Source organism: Marmota flaviventris, chromosome X (assembly GCF_047511675.1).
Source record: "Marmota flaviventris isolate mMarFla1 chromosome X, mMarFla1.hap1, whole genome shotgun sequence".
Taxonomy (NCBI): Eukaryota; Metazoa; Chordata; class Mammalia; order Rodentia; family Sciuridae; genus Marmota; species Marmota flaviventris.
The window spans coordinates 64232321-64250290 of NC_092518.1; the positions used below are offsets into that span (position 1 = coordinate 64232321).

Here is a 17970-nt window from a genome sequence, read left to right on the forward strand (position 1 = left end):
AAATTTCAGGATGTTTTTCCAGTTTTGTGAAGAATATTATTGTTACTTTGATAGAGATTGCATTGAGTCTGTAGATCACTTTGGGCTGTATAGATATTTTAACAACATTTATTCTTTCAACTTATGAAGATGAGATGTCTTTGTAATTTTTAGTGTCCTCTTCAATGGTTTCATCAATAATTTGTTTCATTGTAGAGATCTTTCACCTCTTTAAAAAATTTATTCCTCAGTATTTTATTTTTCATAAGTGAGTATAAATGAAATTGCTTTTTTGATTTCTATTTCAGAAAATTTGCTATTCCCATATAGCAATGTTACTAACGTTTCTGGTTTTGATATATTTATTTTGTATTCTGTAACTTTGCTGTATCCATTTATTAGTTCTAAGAGTTGTGGGTGAAGTCTCTGGGGTTTTCTATATGTAACATGATGTCATCTACAAATAGTGACAACTTGACTTCCTCTTTTCCAATTTGTATGCCTAGCCTGGTTGCTCTGGCTAGGCTTTCCTGTACAATATTGAAAAATGGTGAAAGTGTGTGTCTTTCTTGTCCAGACTTAGAAAGCTTTCAACTTTTCTCCATTCAGCATAACATTAGCTGCTGATTTATTGATTATGGCCTTTGTTATTTTGAGATACTTTCTTTCTATTCCTGATTCATTTAGCATTTTAATCATGAAGAGATACTGAATTTTATTAAATGCTTCTTTAGCATCATTGAGAAAATCAGACAGTTTTTATCTTTCATTCTTTTGATGCATTGATCACATTTACTGATTTGTGTATGTTGAACCATCTTTGTTTCCCTATGATGAATCTTACTTCATCATGGCAAATAATATTTTTAATGTGCTGTTGGATTCCATTTGGTAGTATTTTGTTGAGGATTTTATCCAAGTTGTTAGACAGTAGTTATCTTTTTTTGTTGTGTCCTTGTCTGGTTTGGTTATCAGGGCAGTGCTACTTTGTGGAATATGTTTGGATGAATTCTCTTCAATTTTGGGGAATAGTTTAAGAATATTTGATATCAGTTCTTTAAAATTTTTTTGTAGAATTTAGCACGTAAGGCAATCTGGTGTGGGGATTTCCTTTTTTAAAAAATACATTTATTTTATTTTTTAATTTTTTTAATGTGGTGCTGAGGATTGACCCCATGGCCTCCCATGTACTAGGTGAGTGTTCTACCGCTGAGCCACAACCCCAGCCCTGGTGTGGGGATTTTCTTCAGTGGGACAGTTTTTATTAGTGATTTAATCTTTTACTTGTTTTTTGGTACAATCAGATTTTTTTTTCTTCATGATCCAATCTTTGTTTTTAAAATAGGTTTAATGTGCTTTAATTTCTTTTTTTTTATAAAAACCTTATGTTTTAGCTACAGCTGGATGGAGCCTGGGTCATCTGTACAGACTTTGGTGTGGGTTTTTACAAGATGATCAGTGAATTCCTGATAGGAAGACTTGGTGAACAGTTTCTTTCCAGAGATCAGGGGTCAAATAGCTGTATGTCTTGGTGATGGCATCAAAGGTGGCCTTGGCAAAACTGCTCAGGGTGGCAGTGCAGCCCTTGGCAGAAGTGTAGCAGTCATCAATACCAGCCAGCAGCAACAGCTCCTTGGGCACAGGGGCTGACACAATGTCAGTACCTCTGGGGGCAAGGATGAATGGCCTCAGCACAGAACCACAATATTTTGTCTCCTTGCAAGGGACAGTGTGGGGCTTGCCAATATTGTTCCCCCAGTATATTCCCCACACAGGAACAATGGAGAACTTGACCAGGATGGTGGCCCCTCTGACAGCAGTAGCTACCTCCTTGGAACACTTAACCCTCAGGCCAACATGACTATTGTAGTCCTTGATAACCACAAATGCCTTGAATTTGATCTACTGGCCAGTAGAGTCTGCTTCTGTACAGGCATGATCTTCAAAAACCTCCTCCTTGAGTGATGCCCCTAGGGAGAAAGTCAATGATCTCAGACTCATTGATGGGCAAAGAGAACAGATAGATATCCTCCAGGAGCTTGATTTTCATGTCCTCGACCAGGTGTCCCAGCTTCATGACCAGGATGCACTTCTTGTCTTTGGCCTTGCCTCCAGGAGCCCTGCTGCCATGGCCAGGCTCCAACTCCAACCACTACCACAACTACCGCCTCAGCAACCACTGTTGAAGCCTCTGTTTAAGTAGCCAAGAAATGGCCCATTCTGGGATCTCCAGGACCTCTGGGACATCCTGCTGCACCAGCATCCTCTGCCAATTGGTATTTTCCCAGAGAAACAGCTTATGATTCAATCTTGGTAAAGTGTTTGCATACAGAATTTTTCCATTTCTTCTAGGTTATCAAATGTATTTCCATATTGTTATTCATAATAATCTTTAATGATCCTTTGTATTTCTGTGATGCCAGTTGTAATATCTCAATTTTCATCTTTGATTTTTTTGAGTCTTTTTTCCCCCTAAGTTGGTCTAGCTAAGTGTTTCTCAATTTTAACTATTTTTTTGAAGAACCAGTTCTTTTTTTTTTTTAAACAGTATTCTTTTTTTCCCAAAAGTTTCTTTAGTTGTAGTTGGACACAATACCTTTATTTTATTTATTTATTTTTATTTGGTGCTGAGGATGGAACCCAGTGCCTTACACATGCTAGGCAAGTGCTCTTCCGCTGAGCCACAACCACAACCCAAGAACCAGTTTTTTTATTTTGTTGATCTTTTGTGCTTTTTTTTCTGTTTCTTTATTTCTGCTTTGATTTTTATAATTTCTTTCCTTCTATTAATTTAGGGTTTTATTTGTTCTTGTCTTTCTAATTCTTAGAGTTGCAGTAATATGAGATTTTCCTGCTTTCCTGCTTCAGTATCTAAGGCTGTCTCAAACTTCTCATATGAAGAGATTCTTTCTTCTTCTCTGTGTGTTTTCCAGAAGCCTGTCTCTGAGCTAATTATATCTTTTGTTTGATATATTCTGCTATAATGTCTCTATCACTTTTAAAATTTCACTCAATGTATTTTTCAGTTCAAGGATTTCATTTTTTTAAAAAAAAATCCTTCCATCTCTCCATTAAGTATTTCTGTTTGAGTATTATATCTTTTCTCTTTATTTTTTGAAGATCATTGTGTTCCTTAAAGTAGCTCTTTAAAATTCTTTATTGGAGTGTTTATCCATGCTTGTTACTACCAGATCAGTTTCTGATATTTTGTCCATTAGGTGAGGTCCCGTTTTCCTGAAACCTCCTGGTGTTCAGTGTGTGGTGTCTTCTAGGTAGTGAAGAATTAGGTGTTTATTCCAGTCTTCATAATCTGGCTTTGTTTGTGCCTGTTTTCTGTCTTTCCAGAAATTCTAAGCATGCTCTGTATTCTCTAAGTTTATACATAATTCCATTATTTCAGCCATAGGTGGAGTCTTAATTTCAGATTTTCTGTAAATCTGGTGTTTGTGTTGCCACCCTTTCAGAATTTGAGGGCAATCTAATCCCAGGTTTCCCCAAATCTGCTGTTGGTGAGTTGTACAGCATGGAATAGAGGAATACCTAAAAAGTGTAGCCCATCCTCTCAAAACTTTCCCTGGGTCTGGGGTAGGTGCAGACACTTCATGCACAGTCACTATTCTGTGGTCATACATTGCTAGATTCCTCTTGGAAAAATCACCATGAGGGAATGTGTACCAGTTTCCTATGTCATGCCTGTGGCCACCAGCACAGACAAGCTATGTCACATTCTGTGCCCAAAGCCCATCAAAATTAGCATAGGACTCAGGTAGGATCAAGACTCACACTGCTATTGGCTCTTAACTGTTCAAGTAGGCTCATGGCCTAAGACGCCTGCAATCAGTCACAGGTGTACTGGCTGGAATAGAGGTCTGATAGACTGGTGCTGTGTATCTTCCCCTGGTATTGGAGCTCTTTCAGAGGTTCCATCAGCTGGCAAGTCTTGGTATGGGGACTATTAGCTTCTACTTAATTAGGATTTGCTAGTCCAGCAGTATGTTCTAGGGCAAAGTCCTGAGCTTACTACCCTGTCCTGTCCCCAACAAATGGAGTCTTGCTCCACACTATACTACCTGAGGTTGGAGTAGTGTAGATGAAGGGATTTTCTTGGCCACTAAGGCTGACACTAGCCTGGGTCACACCAGAGTCTCATAGCCACAGGGACCTTGGCAGTCTGAGCACATGGTGGTTCTCCAGGCCCACTCCACGCCCGACAATGGTGCACACCAAAACTTGACCCTGTCCCACGGTTACACAGTCTTTGATGTCTGGTCAGTCCTATGGACTCAGTGAAAACTCTGGTCTGAGTATAGAGGCCTTGTGTTTCTGCCTGGTGCTAAGCCTTAGTACAATAAGCCCAGGTAGACCTTTAAGGCAAGTCCTATGGAAGCCTCTGTGCCCTGTTCCTCAGAGGGAGAGTCTTGATTCCCCCTTTTGCACCTGAGTTTGGAGAAGTGATGGTGGAGGCAGTGAGCTGCTTGGTTGGTTAATACAATTCCAACAGCCCAGTTCATGGGTGTTTGTCTAGGGGTGGGTAATTGGGGTTTGCCTGGCATTGGATTTCACCTGTGGCAGGCCTGGTCTGGGTCTCAAGTCTAAGGCCTGAATTTAATCCCCTACCCCTTCCCCCATCAGGAGGTCTCTCTCTCTGGGCTGTGCTACTTGGAACTGGGGAAGGGGTGATGCTAGCAACTCTTTTCTTTCTGCCTTCTTCAGTGTATCTGTCTTCTTATATTACTAAAAAAGCAGGTACTGTGGTCTCTTACTTGGATTCCTTGGTTTTTGTGAAAATAGTTTGCATCCTGAATAACTGTTCAAATTATTGTCTCTCTGGGGAAAGAACCACCAGAGGATGTTACTCTTCTGACACCTTGCTCTACCTCACAATTGTCTTTATTAATTCTTTTCTTATTGGCTTTAGAATTGTTATTTTTACTATAATTTTAATTAATAAATAAAATTGTATATGTTATATACAATTATATATGTACACGGTATAAAACATGTTTTTAGATACACACACACACACACACATACACACACATTGTGGAATGGTTAAGCCAAATTAACATATGCATCACCTCACATACTTACCACCTTTTTGTGATGGAACCATGAAAAGTTTAAGCTCTATTTTCTTTCTTTCTTTCTTTCTTCTTTCATACAAGACAACAGTGGAATGCATTACAATCCTTATTACACATATAGAGCACAATTTTTTGTATCTCTGTATATAAAGTATGTTCACACCTATTTTTAAAAAAAAGGTTAGAAAAAAAGAACTGTGGCTTTTCTTTAGGCGGTTAATGGAACATGACTCTAAATGTCATGTTCAATGTTTGGTGTGCCTTTCTATGTTGATCTGGTGCAGGCCCAGATGTATGATAGAATCAGCTCTGCTGATTCACAGCCTAACTCTTGCTGTCTCTGAGCCAGCTTCTTGATGTTGGTTTCTGGTGTCTGGCCTACCGGGTCAAGGTCTAATGGATGTGGAAGACCTCACCTTCCCTAGAGGGCTTGGCAGAGCCAGAATTCATCCAGTGTGGAGAATGTGGTCAAGAAACTATGGACAAACTGCTTAAACTTTCTAGGTCTCAGTTTCCTCATCCATCAAATGGGCACAACAAAGTGTATCTACCAAAGCAGTATCTAACTAGCCTAAGAGGCTAAGATTTGTGCTGGTCTTCCAATTCAGTCTGTCACTAAGCTGCTTTTCTGTTAACCTGACATTTGACAATTGGTTTAATGAAAGCTTGTGGGAAAGAAAGGAAAAATTAGGAAATGAATAAATTTTTTAAAACCTAAAAAAATGTTTAAGCCCTACTGATAAACCATAAAACTATTAGCTCTAATTCTATTGTTGTTATTGTTAATTTGATCTACAGAGAGTTAGTCATTTAAGGCATTTTTTCTATGGGAGATCACTGGTAAAATGTACACAATTTTCCTATGTTCATGTATGAATACATGACCAGTGAAACTCCACATCATGTACTACCACAAAAATAGAATCCTAATTAGAATAAGTTATACTCCATGTATGTAATAATATGTCAAAATACACTCTACTGTCACATATATCTAAAAAGAACAACAAAAAAAAAATCTGTGAACAAAGAAAGAATTGTTCTACCTGCAAGTGCTGGAAGAGAATGGCATGCCCAGGGAATGCATGGAGGCTCTGTGCCCCTTCCCCCATATCTTATCCCATACATATCTTCCATTTGGCTCTTCCTGAATTATATCTTTTTATAATAAACCAGTAATCATAAATTTTAAAAAAACTGTTTTTTTTCTGTACAGTTGCAAAAAAAAGGTACACATGTTTTAATGAGGACAAAATGAGGTGTATATGTGTAAGAAAGAAATGAGGAATGAAATGTAGCCTAAGCATACTGGAAGAATTTTCTATTTCTTTCTTCCCTTCATCCCTTCTCTCTCTCTCTCTCTCTCTCTCTCGTTTTCCTTTGTCCATTATTTTTTAGTTGTTGCATTAGAAAACAGTAAACTCAGCCTGAATGGAGTAGAACAAATCTGTTTTGATAAGAGTTTGCAGGAAGGAGCTAGGAAAATCTGGGTTCTGGGGAAAGGCCAACTCAGAGCACTTCTGTTAAATTATCTGAATAAAAACTGCACAATGTGGGTTTTCAGGAGCCTGACATAACTTCTATTACAAGTGCAGTAGAGCTCTACTCATTTCACAACTTTGCTCATGGTAGAAAGGACTGTCTTTATTTTATTAGTTAGTTGATTTATTAATTATTTTAATTAATAAATAAAAATTGTACATGCTTATGGTATTTATTTATTAATTTAGGCGAGAATTGAACCCAGGGATGATTTGCCACTGAGCTACATCCCCAGCCTTTTTAATGTTTTATTTGAGAGAGGGTTTCTATAAGTTGCTGAGGTTAACCTTGAACTTGTGATCCTTCCTCAGCCTCTGGAATTACTGGGGTTACAGATGTGTGCCACTGTGCCTGGATGCAGTATGATGTTTTGAAGTTACAGCTCACCTCTGTTACCTTCAAATGGCTAGTATTTTTAATTCTGGAAACTGCTCTGAAGTTAGTTATAAATGATAGATGCATAAAAATGAACTTATTAATTTACTTTTTGTATTTCTTACAGTTACGGCTAGTTTACATTTTTGGTATAATGTGCTATCTCAACTGCCATACAAATAGTTTTGTCCCAAAGAGAAAATGTACCATTCCTCATTTTATGCACAAAATAGACTAACTTAGAGTTTTCTAACCAGTATTCTTCAGGTATGATCCTGAAAACTATCAAACACAAAGTGTTCACTATGCAAAAAGTGTTTGGAATATGGTGGGCATGCAAAAATAATTGTTACTAAAATGAATATATGTTTATGGGTTTTTTTTTTGTGTGTGTGTGGTGCTGGGGATCAAACCTAGGGCTATGCATGTGAGGCAAGCGCTCTACCAACTGAGGTATATCTCCAGCCCCTGAGTATATGTTTGTAATAAAGAAGAAGAGTGAATTGAAGGGGAAAGGGAACAGTCACATTAGGTGAGCTTTCAAAATGCAGGCAAGGATGGGATCAGGGACAAAGAAAGAGCCAACACAAATTTTTGATCCTATTTTCTTCACTATGACAAGTACTTTTCATGTTACAACAGTGCTCCTAATTTATAGTGTTACTGCCCTGCTGCCATGGCCTATTTTCCTACTCCTAGGGCAAAGAGTAATCTAACATCCTAATGACTAATAAGTTACCAGTAAAGCTATTTTTAGCCCTAGGAAGCTTGGAAAGAGGTTAGTGAAACTTGGACCTAGCAGAGCTGATATAGTAGATGGCAGATACTTAAGTGTGCCTTCCTTAAAGACACAGAAATATAAGTAGCTTAACTAAGGCCTTAGTAACAAATAGGGAAGAAGCAAAGGGAAAGACACACAGAAAACTACTGTTAGAGGGAGAGAATATTACATCATCTGGCAAAATGAGAAAAGTTAAAAAGAACAAAGGAAGCTCAAGTTGGATACTAAAATTGTTCTAGTCATCAAACATATGGATTAAATTACTTTATCAAATAAAGAGGAAGAAATCTTTCTGGTAAAAATATCATTTTGTTTAAAAGTATGCAGTGCTTCAACAGTTAAACTGTGGAGCCAACCTAGATGCCCTTCAAGTGGATGAATGGATAAAAAAAATGTGGCATATATACACCATGGAATTTTACTCAGCAATAAAAGGGAATAAAATCATGGCATTTGCAGGTAAATGGATGGCACTGGAGAAGATAATGCTAAGTGAAGTTAGCCAATCCCAAAAAAACAAATGCCGAATGTTTTCTCTGATATAAGGAGGCTGAATCATAGTGGGGTAGGGAGGGGGAGCATGGGAGGAATAGATGAACTCTAGATAGGGCAGAGGGGTGGGAGGGAAAGGGAGGGGGCAGGGGATTAGCAAGGATGGTGGAATGTGATAGACATCATTTTCCAAAGTACGTATATGAAGACACGAATTGAGTGTCAAAATACTTTATATACAAAGATATGAAAAATTGTGGTATATGTGTGTAATAAAAATTGTAATGCTTTCCTCTGTCATTTATTTTTTTAAACATCAATAAAAAAGAGTATGAAGTGCTTAACATGATTATTTCAAAGATAATAAGATTAAATATAGGAAATCTATTTAAAAGGGAAAGGATTATTTTAAGTGAGCAAAATATTGTTGCTAGGAAATGCACCAAACACTAGCAAAGGTAAACATTTTGACCTGACAATTTCATGTTTAAGACTTGTTCTAACGAAATCCTCTGTTTTATGCAAAAAGGAATATGTGTAACAGTGCTCATTATAGCATTATTTGCAATACCAAACAATAGGAAATACTCTAAGTGTCCAATTATAGGGAATCAATTACATAAATTATGGCACATCTATGAGAAGTGAAATAGAAGTATATTATTGACACAGCATGAGAGTCAAATTATTTAGTATAAAAAAATTAAGTTACAATGTCCCAGTATAACCAGGTACAGTGGTGCATGCCTGTAATCACAGAGATTTTGGGAGACCATGGCAGGAGGATAACAAGTTCAAGGCCAACCTTAGCAACTTAGTGAGACCCTTTCTGAAAATAAAAAACAAAATAAAAAGTGCTGATGATGTAACTCAGTGGTAGAATGCGCCTGGTTTCAAACCTCATTACCTAAAAAAAAGTTCCACATGTATAGTATGGGCTCATTTTGAAAAGATTATATATTTTATGTAGGCATATGAATAGAAAAGCACTTGGAAATATAGATAATAAAATGTCAATGTTAGTAATGATTATCTCTGGATAACAGGCTTAGGGATAATTTTCATTTAATCTGTCTTTAACTTCTGTGTTTCACAAGAACAAAAATATGTTATATGTATGGCAGTTTAGTTAGAATTTCTTTCCTCTTTTGTAGAAGAAGCCAGTAGAGTTTTTAATGTTTAAATATTGTCAATTAGTGTATAAAGATGCCCATGCACCCACATCACACTGTGGGTACACAGAATATCTGTTAGATGAAATTTATAGATTAATTCCCTACTTTGTTCTATTGAAATATTTGTCTATTAATTGCCAATATCACACTATCTTGATTACTGTAGCTTTTAGGTAAGTGTAGAACTTGGATAGTTTCACTTATAATACTTTTTTTCCTTCAATATTATGATTGCTTTTCTGAGTCTTTTGCCCTCTCATATGTACTTTAGAAACAATTTGTTGCTACCTAAAAAATACCATTTTGGAAAAAAAATACCATTTTGGGATTTTGACTGGAAATACAATGAGAAGAATTTATATCTTGCCTATATTCAGTTTTCTTATGCATATATATGTAACATATGTCCATTTATTTAGTTCTTGATTTCTTTCATCAGTTTTAGAGTTTCTGCATATAAATTGTGTACATATTTTGTTATATTTATATGTATTTTTTAACTGCTAATATTAATAGTGTCGTGGTTTTAATTTTAAATTCCAAATGTTTTTTGCTGAATTATAGGAAAGCAATTGACTTTGTACGTTAACTTTTTATCTTACAACCTGTCTCTACATACTTGTTAATTCCAGAACTTTTTTTATGTTTTGGGATTAGATAATCCCAGACCTTGGATTAGACAGACAATGATAGACATGATTAGATAGACAATTATGCCATTATAATTTAAGAGAGTTCTTTGATTTGAATACCAACAGCTTTAATCTGTGAACTGTATTCTTAACTAAAATTGAAACTAGTTTCATCCTTGTTTGTTGTATTATGTCCATCCAGGAAATGTAGCCACAAACAGTACCTCAAAAATTATCGGTTTAAGAGGGTCATGGCAGCCTGTCGCACCTGACAGTGGGAGGCAGTGCCTCCCCTTCCCTTCCGTGGGCAGGAGAGTTAGATAGCCACCAAAGAAAACATCATGAAAGATACAGATATCAAGAGACTACTGTATACCCATCTTTTATGCATATTTTCAATTATCCTAAGCATCTTCATTCCATCAGTATTCTTGGAGAACTTTTCAATATTGGAAACGCACTTGATGTGGTAGTGCATCTATTCTGTTTTTGTAACTGCTGTCAATGTAGTATTATATTTGGTAGTGAAACCAAATGTATTTCTAAAAGAAATTCATTATCACCTAAGGTAATCAGAATTTTGAAATGTTGTATCTATTTTCTTATGTCTTGCTTTTCCTTTCATGTGATTTTTGTTCTATATGGAGCATCACTAATAGAGTTTGTGTTGGAAACATTTTTATTTTCAGTTCTTTTGTCTACTTTTACTACCATACCTTATTTATGTTTGTTAGGATCAAACCTCAAAGCATGACTAAGAGTTTTCAGTAGAAATGGAATTACATCTATTTGGGAGAATAGTCTCCAGATCACTACAATTTCTAGTTTTGTAGGAGCATGGCTTAGAGCATTTCCTATTCCACTGGATTGGGAAAGACCATGGCAGGTATGACCCATCTCTTGTATGCTTGGAGAGACCGTTGGCTACGTGGCTGGCCTTGTTATTTCACTACTCTGGATATGCTGGAATAGAAAGCAACTTACGTACAATAACAATTAATTAGAGCAAAGGAGAAGATATTTCCTTGTGCAGATTCCACAAAGTCTGTGCAGAAATGGGTGAGGTCAAAAGCAGTTTCATTTACAGCCCTGTTTTTTTTTTTTTTTTTAAATGTAGTTTCAACATGATGTGATTGTAGCTTTTTAAACTATGAAACCCCTGAGATTGTACCTTCTAGTTGAAGTAAAGTATTTATAATTAAAAAAATTATGGGTTTATCTTCCTTTCTAGAATAATTGTATTAACTAGGACTTCCAGTGCAATGTTAAATAAGGGTGTAGTGAGGATAGATCTCACCTTCTTCCAAATCTTAGGGTATAGTATGTTGTCAGATTTGTTGTTGTTTTCTAATCAAGATGAGGAAGTTCCCCTCTATTTTTAGTTTGCTGAAAGTTTTATTTTTAATATGTATTATATATTAATGTTAGATTTTTTCCAGATACTTTCATTAATAATATTATGTGATTCTGATTTTTCTTCTTTAGACTGTTGATGTGATGGATTTCATTAATTGATGTTTTTATGAGATAGGGTCTCACAATGTGTTCCAGGCTGGTCTTGAACTCTTGGGTTCAAGTGATCCTCCTGCTTCAGGCTCCAAATAGCTACTATAGGTACATGCCTCTGTGCCTGGTTCCTAATTGATTTTTGAATGTTGAACCAGCCTTGTATACACATAATAAATCTCATTTTGTTCTTGTGCATCATTTTTTAATACACTGTAGGATTGATTGATCAATATTTTATTGAAGAATTGCATCAGACATTCATGAGAGATATTAACCTGTATTTTTCCTTTCTTACAATGCCTTTGGTTTAGGCCTTGTGATGGTTTTATGGAGTGAGTCAAGGATATTCTCTCTTCTATTTTCTAAAAGAGACTGTAAAATATTGATATCATTTTTTTTTTCCTTCAGTGTTTGATAGAATTCCCTAGTGAACCAGTCTGGGCTAGGTTCTTTCTGTTTGGAAGATTATTATTTATTGATTCAATTTCATTAATAGATGCAGTTATATTTAGGTTATCTATTCTTGAGTTGTAGTAAGATTGTATCTTTCAAGGTCTTGGTCTATTTCATCTAGATTTTTAAGGTTTGAGGCATGAAATGTTTACAATAGTCCATTATTATCCCTTTAATGTCTGTGCGAACCAATAGAAGTGGCTCCTCTTTCATTTTTGATGTTAGTAATTTGTGGTTTCTCTCTTTTTATCTGGTTAGAGGATTATCAACTTTATTTCTTTTAAGAACCAGCTTTTGGGGATGTTGTTTTTCCCTATTGATTTCCTGTTTTTCAGATTCAGTTACTTCTGCTCCAATTTTTATCTCTTTTCTTTGGCTTACTTTGAATTTAAATTGCCCCTCTATATTTGTGTCCTAAAGTTGAAGTTTAGATTATTGATTTTAGATTGTTGTTATTTTCTAATATATACTTTCAATGCTGTAAATTTCTCTACAAGCACTGGTCTCATTGCATATTGAAAATTTGGTAATTTGTATTTTCATCTATTTAACAACATTTAAAAGTTTCTGTTGAGATTTTGTCTTTGATCCATGTGTTATTTAGAAGTGTGTTGTTTAATTTCCAAGTGCGTAGGAGTTTTCAAAGTAATCTTTCTATTATTGGTTTCTAGTTTAATTTGTTTGTGGTCTGAGAGCATACTTTGTATGATTTTTATTTTGAAAATTTGGTTAAGTGTGTTTTTGTTGCCTGGAATGTGGTTTTTCTTAGTGAATTTTCATTTAGCTTGAGCAGAATGTGCATTCTGCTATTGTTGAATGAAGTATTCTATAGATGTCAATTAGATCCAGTTGATTGATGGTGCTGTTTGGTTCAAGTATGCCATTGCTGGTTTTGTAATTGCTGGATCTGTCAATTATACAGAGATGTTGGGAGTACTCAACTATAATAGTGGATTCATCTATTTCTCATTGCAGTTCTATTTTTGCCACATGCACTTTGATGCTAAGCTGTGAGGCACATACTCACTAAGGATTTTTATGTCTTTGAGAAGAATAGACCCTTTTATTTTTATGTAGTGACCCCCTTTATCACTCAAAATTTCCCTTGCTCTGAAGCCTCCTTTTTAGAAATTCATATATGTATCTAGGTTTATTTTTATTAGTGTTATCAGAGTATATCTTCCTCCATCCACTTAATTTTAATCTATTTCAGTCTTTACATTTAAAGTGGGTTTCTTGTAGATAACATATAGTTGGTCTTTTTTTTAATCCATTCTCACAGTCTCTGTCTTTTCATTCATATATTTGGACTGTTCACATTTAAGGCAATTATTGATATAATTGGATTAATAGCTAACTATATTTATAATTCTTATCTATTCATTGCACTTGTTCTTTGTTTCCTTTTTGTGGTCTTGTACTCTTTTTGAATTCTTTGTTATTTTAAAAGAGGATTAATAAAACGTTCACAGGAAACTCTAGAGGGGACTCAAACAAAGTATGGGAATTTGAGCTGTGTGACCCTTTTCAATTTCCAGAATGCAAGATTTTTAATTAGTGAAACATCCACATTGTAGGCATAGTCAAGATAATTATAATAGGTCTCTATATTGAAAGTACCATAACCGTATTTGTAATAGCTTGATTAACAAGACCTTGAGATTTTATTTAATTCTGTGTTTCAGAGTTGTGGCCTCAAAATTTTAGTCCTAGAAACCTTTTTTTTTTTTTTCAACTTATTTTGTTCAGGGCTGGATTGGGGCTGAGAGGAGAGGGTATAGAGGGCAGGTCTCAGAAAAACTGGCTCATGTTGTCCAAAATCACCAGAGAATTTGTACTAGAAATCCAGTTGAATAATTTATAATAAAAAAATGGAACAACCAAGAGGATTACTTCTTTTGGCTGTCAATATTGTTTTGAAAGGAAGCAAACCAAATGGATATCCTAAGGTTGATTGATAAATAAATAATGCTGTTGATCAGGGAAAGAACTCTAAAAATTAACCAGAATTTTTTGTCATCCATCTGGGCATTCCCATATGTGTCCTTAGATAAAAACTGTCCCAATAACATCTCAAGCTGCTTCTTTAAAACTATCTCAAGGTACTCCCTGAGTCCTGAGGTTTTTTAATGATATGAACACTCATATAAGGATTCCTAATTATTTCAGCCTCGAGAAAGGCTCCTCATTTTTTTCTGTTAATACACTATCTTCTAATTCCCTTGAATCAAGAAGTTTTAAGTTTATTTCAATATTCTGACAATATTAGAGTACAGATTTCACCTTCTAGAACAGAAAAAAAGATTAATTCAAAGTACCAGTTATGTTCAGTACCAAATATTGCACAACAGAATCAGAATCAAGCCCCACAAGAATGCAGGATTTGCTTTGGAAAAGTCTTATAATTAGATTTAAATGCATTAGGTTTAGTAGTTAGATATAAGTGAAAATTTTGAGATACGTGAAGAATAGTCATGATGCTAATTTAGGAATAAAAATTCCTTCTGTGCATAAAAAAGAGCCAGATCTTATGCTGAGCTATTATAACCTTTATCCAATAAAAATGAAAACTACATAGACGACTTAAAGGGGATAAATTTTATTGGCTTTCTTTGTCAGTTGTTTGAAGTTGTTTTTAAAAAGGGGATCAAAATTAGACATTAATTTGAATTATTATTTGCCAAAGTTGTAGAAAGATGAATTTGGTTTGTTATGGGGTGTAAAACATTATTTTTCAATCTTTAGTTCTCATATCTATCTGGGTATTCAAGAAAAAATTAATCTTTCAAGTTAAGAAGGTGAAAGTAAAAACAATAACACTAAACCAAGGTAATTGTGGTTATTCAGGAACAAATATGGTAATTTTTGTTTACCTATAGTGCAATAAAACTGGGCAATAACAAGCCCTTAGCTTACATTTCTCTTTGAATAATCGAGAATACAACATTCTGTGTCCAAAGGACATTTTTCCATCAGGATAACTTATTTTCTAAGCTAGAATTATTGACATGCAAAACATTTCCTAGTTCAAGTGACTAGCTTTCAAGAGAAAGGTCCTTATGGATACAAAATTAAATGTCACTTGAGCAAATATTCCATGTAAATCTGTTTTATAAATTTCAGGTTATGCTTTTGTAATTTAAAATAGATATGTATTATTGTGATTTAATAGGGTTATCATGGAAGGGATTTTATGACGTGATTATATATAGTGCAGAGAAAAGTGAAGTAATGAACAGATGAATGAGGAGTTAGAAAATGTCTTTTGATTCATCTAGAGTAAAAGAGATCTGGAATGGATCAAAGAAAATGTTTTGGATTTGGCCTCTCAGAAACACTTCGCTATTTTTGTATCAGGCAAAGCCAGTCTAACCCAGGTTGTACACGTAAAGTAGAATAGAATAAGTGAGCTTCTGTTCTTACTTCCAGTGCTATGGTACCTACTAAAAAGGGCCCACAAATTTACATTGCTCTGAGATCTAATCTCACTTTTCAAGACTCTGAATTTTTCACCATTGGAGTTAGTCACTAAAGGTAAATCCCGAGAGAAAGATTTAATTATCTTAAAAGGCTAATTAAAAGCACAAATGCAGGGCTGAGGCTGTGGCTGTGGTAGAGAGCTTGCCTAGCATGTGTGAGACACTGGGTTTGATCCTCAGCACCACATATAAATAAATGAATAAAATAAAGGTCCATACATATAAAAATATTTTTTAAAAAAGCACAAATGCAAAATCATGTTACTAGAATGAAAAACTGGGAGATTCTATAAGCCAGAAAACCAAAGTTTGTTATCATTTGAACACATAAAATCACTTGTGTTTATTCTGGAGGCTAAAATATAGAATGTTCTTTAAGATCAGAAATGATTTTTTAAGATACAGAAGACATAATGGTTGAACAAAGTAAAAATTTAAGTGTATCATGAAAGGGAGTTTAGATAGCTGATGAGGTTTGAAAGGACTGTTGGCAACCAAAGGAATGTGTGTGAAGACTGTGGCATGTTAATGCCACAGGGTATTATATTGCCATTAGGAATTACAAACACGAAGGTCCTTCTAATGTTGATATGCTAAAATACTATATAATATTCTTTAGATGTTCTTCCAACTAAAACCATAGGCTTTAGGCCATAATTCATGTGTTCACCTAACTTAAGAATTTAAGTATGCAGTTTAATTAAACCTGGTTTTTAAAATAAACAAATAAATCATTAAAAATAAACCCTTGCTGCTGCTTCCCCCACCCTTCTCCCCATCTCCTCTCCTCTCCTTTCTCTCTCCATATGTTTATATGTGTGTTAAGAACACTTAACCCAAGATCTGCTGTCTTAAAACAGTTTTTAAGTCATTATCAGATCTCTAAAACCTATTCATGCTGTATTTTCAAACTTTTGTTTTTTGGTACTGGGGATTTAACAGCGGTACTTAACCACTGAGTCACATCCTTAGCCCTTTTTATTTTATTTTATTTTTTTTAGAGACAGCTTAGTCTCACTAAATTTTATTTACAGACAACTTAGTCTAAGTTGCTTAGGGCCTCACTAAATTACTGAGGCTGGTCTTGAACTTGTGATCCTCCTGCCTCAGCCTCCTGAGTTGTTGGAATTATAGTCATGTGCCACCACACCTGACCTGCATTCTGAAACTTTATACTTGAAAACAATCCAGCAGAATAGTATAGCAAATTAAGAACATGTATTGTGGCATCAGACTGCCTGGGTTTGAACCTTGGTTCTGATGCTTCCTAACTATCTGATATTGGGCAAGTTACTAAACCTCTCTGTGGTCATGTAGGGAGAGAATGTTACAGGAACCTCAACAGACAACTAATCAGTTTCTAATTAATCAAAATAGGGTTAATAATGGTACTTCATAATGCAGTTATAAGCATTAAATGAATTGCAGTTATAAGCATTAAATGAACAGGTAAAGCATATAAAACAGTGTATAGCACAAAGTTAGAGCTCATTAAATATTAGATACTGTCATTTAAAGATATAATTTCCAACCTCAAGGAGTTGATGATTCCAGAAGGATCGCTCTAATTTTGGAGAAAATACTGAGATATGAAAAAAATTGGGAAAATAAGTACTAACCAACAAATGCATGAGAAACAAAAGAAGAACAAATTCATTTTGGGTTTGCAGATGACTAAAGTTTCTTTCTTTTTTTCTCTTCTTCTTCTCCTTCTCCTTCTCCTTCTTCCTGGGAATTGAACCTGGGGATCGGGGGAGGGGGGGGAGCTTAACAACTGGGTCACATCTCCAGGCCTTCTTACTTTTATTTTGAGACAGGGTCTCACTATGTTGCTTGCTTAGGGCCTCACTAATTTGCTGAGGCTGGCTTTGAACTGTGATTCTCCTACCTCACCTCTCGAGCCACTGGGATTTCAGGCTTGTGCCACCATGCCCAGCTGATTGAAGGTTTTATGGTACGTTTCTATATGGGAAGAGTAGAACTGTGAGTGAAAATGAGAACACAGACAAAAGCTTGGAAGTAGGAATAATTAAATTACATGAAATAGACTTTAACTGTGGCTAGATGGACATCATTATCCTAAGTACATGTATGAAGATACGAATGGTGTGACTCTACTGTGTATACAATCAGAGATGTGAAAAATTATGTCTATGTGTGTAATATGAATTGTAAAGCATTTTGCTGTCATATATAACAAATTAAAATAAAATAAAGAATTTAACTGTGGCCTTAATTTGTTCTAATTCTTTTAAAATTGAGAATCCATGTAGTAAATAAAAATCAATATATTTAAGTAAGAAAACCATCTCTGGATACTTTAAAATGACACCTCACTATATATTTTTAAAGTAAAACTTTAATATAACATCTCATTTGAGGTTTATAATTGCCCTATATGGAAAGCCAAACAAATATTTCCCTTTTTACAAATGAGAAAGTTCATGTCATATCCTAAAGTTACACAAG

At 35.1% G+C, this 17970-nt stretch overlaps 2 pseudogenes; one reads left to right on the forward strand and one right to left on the reverse strand.

Moving 5' to 3' along the window:
* Positions 1-1369: 1369 nt before the first annotated feature.
* LOC114091080 (small ribosomal subunit protein uS5 pseudogene) lies at positions 1370-5092 on the reverse strand (annotated as a pseudogene).
* Positions 5093-10401: 5309 nt separating this feature from the next.
* Positions 10402-11032, forward strand: LOC114089675 (phosphatidylinositol-glycan biosynthesis class F protein pseudogene; annotated as a pseudogene).
* Positions 11033-17970: the final 6938 nt, after the last annotated feature.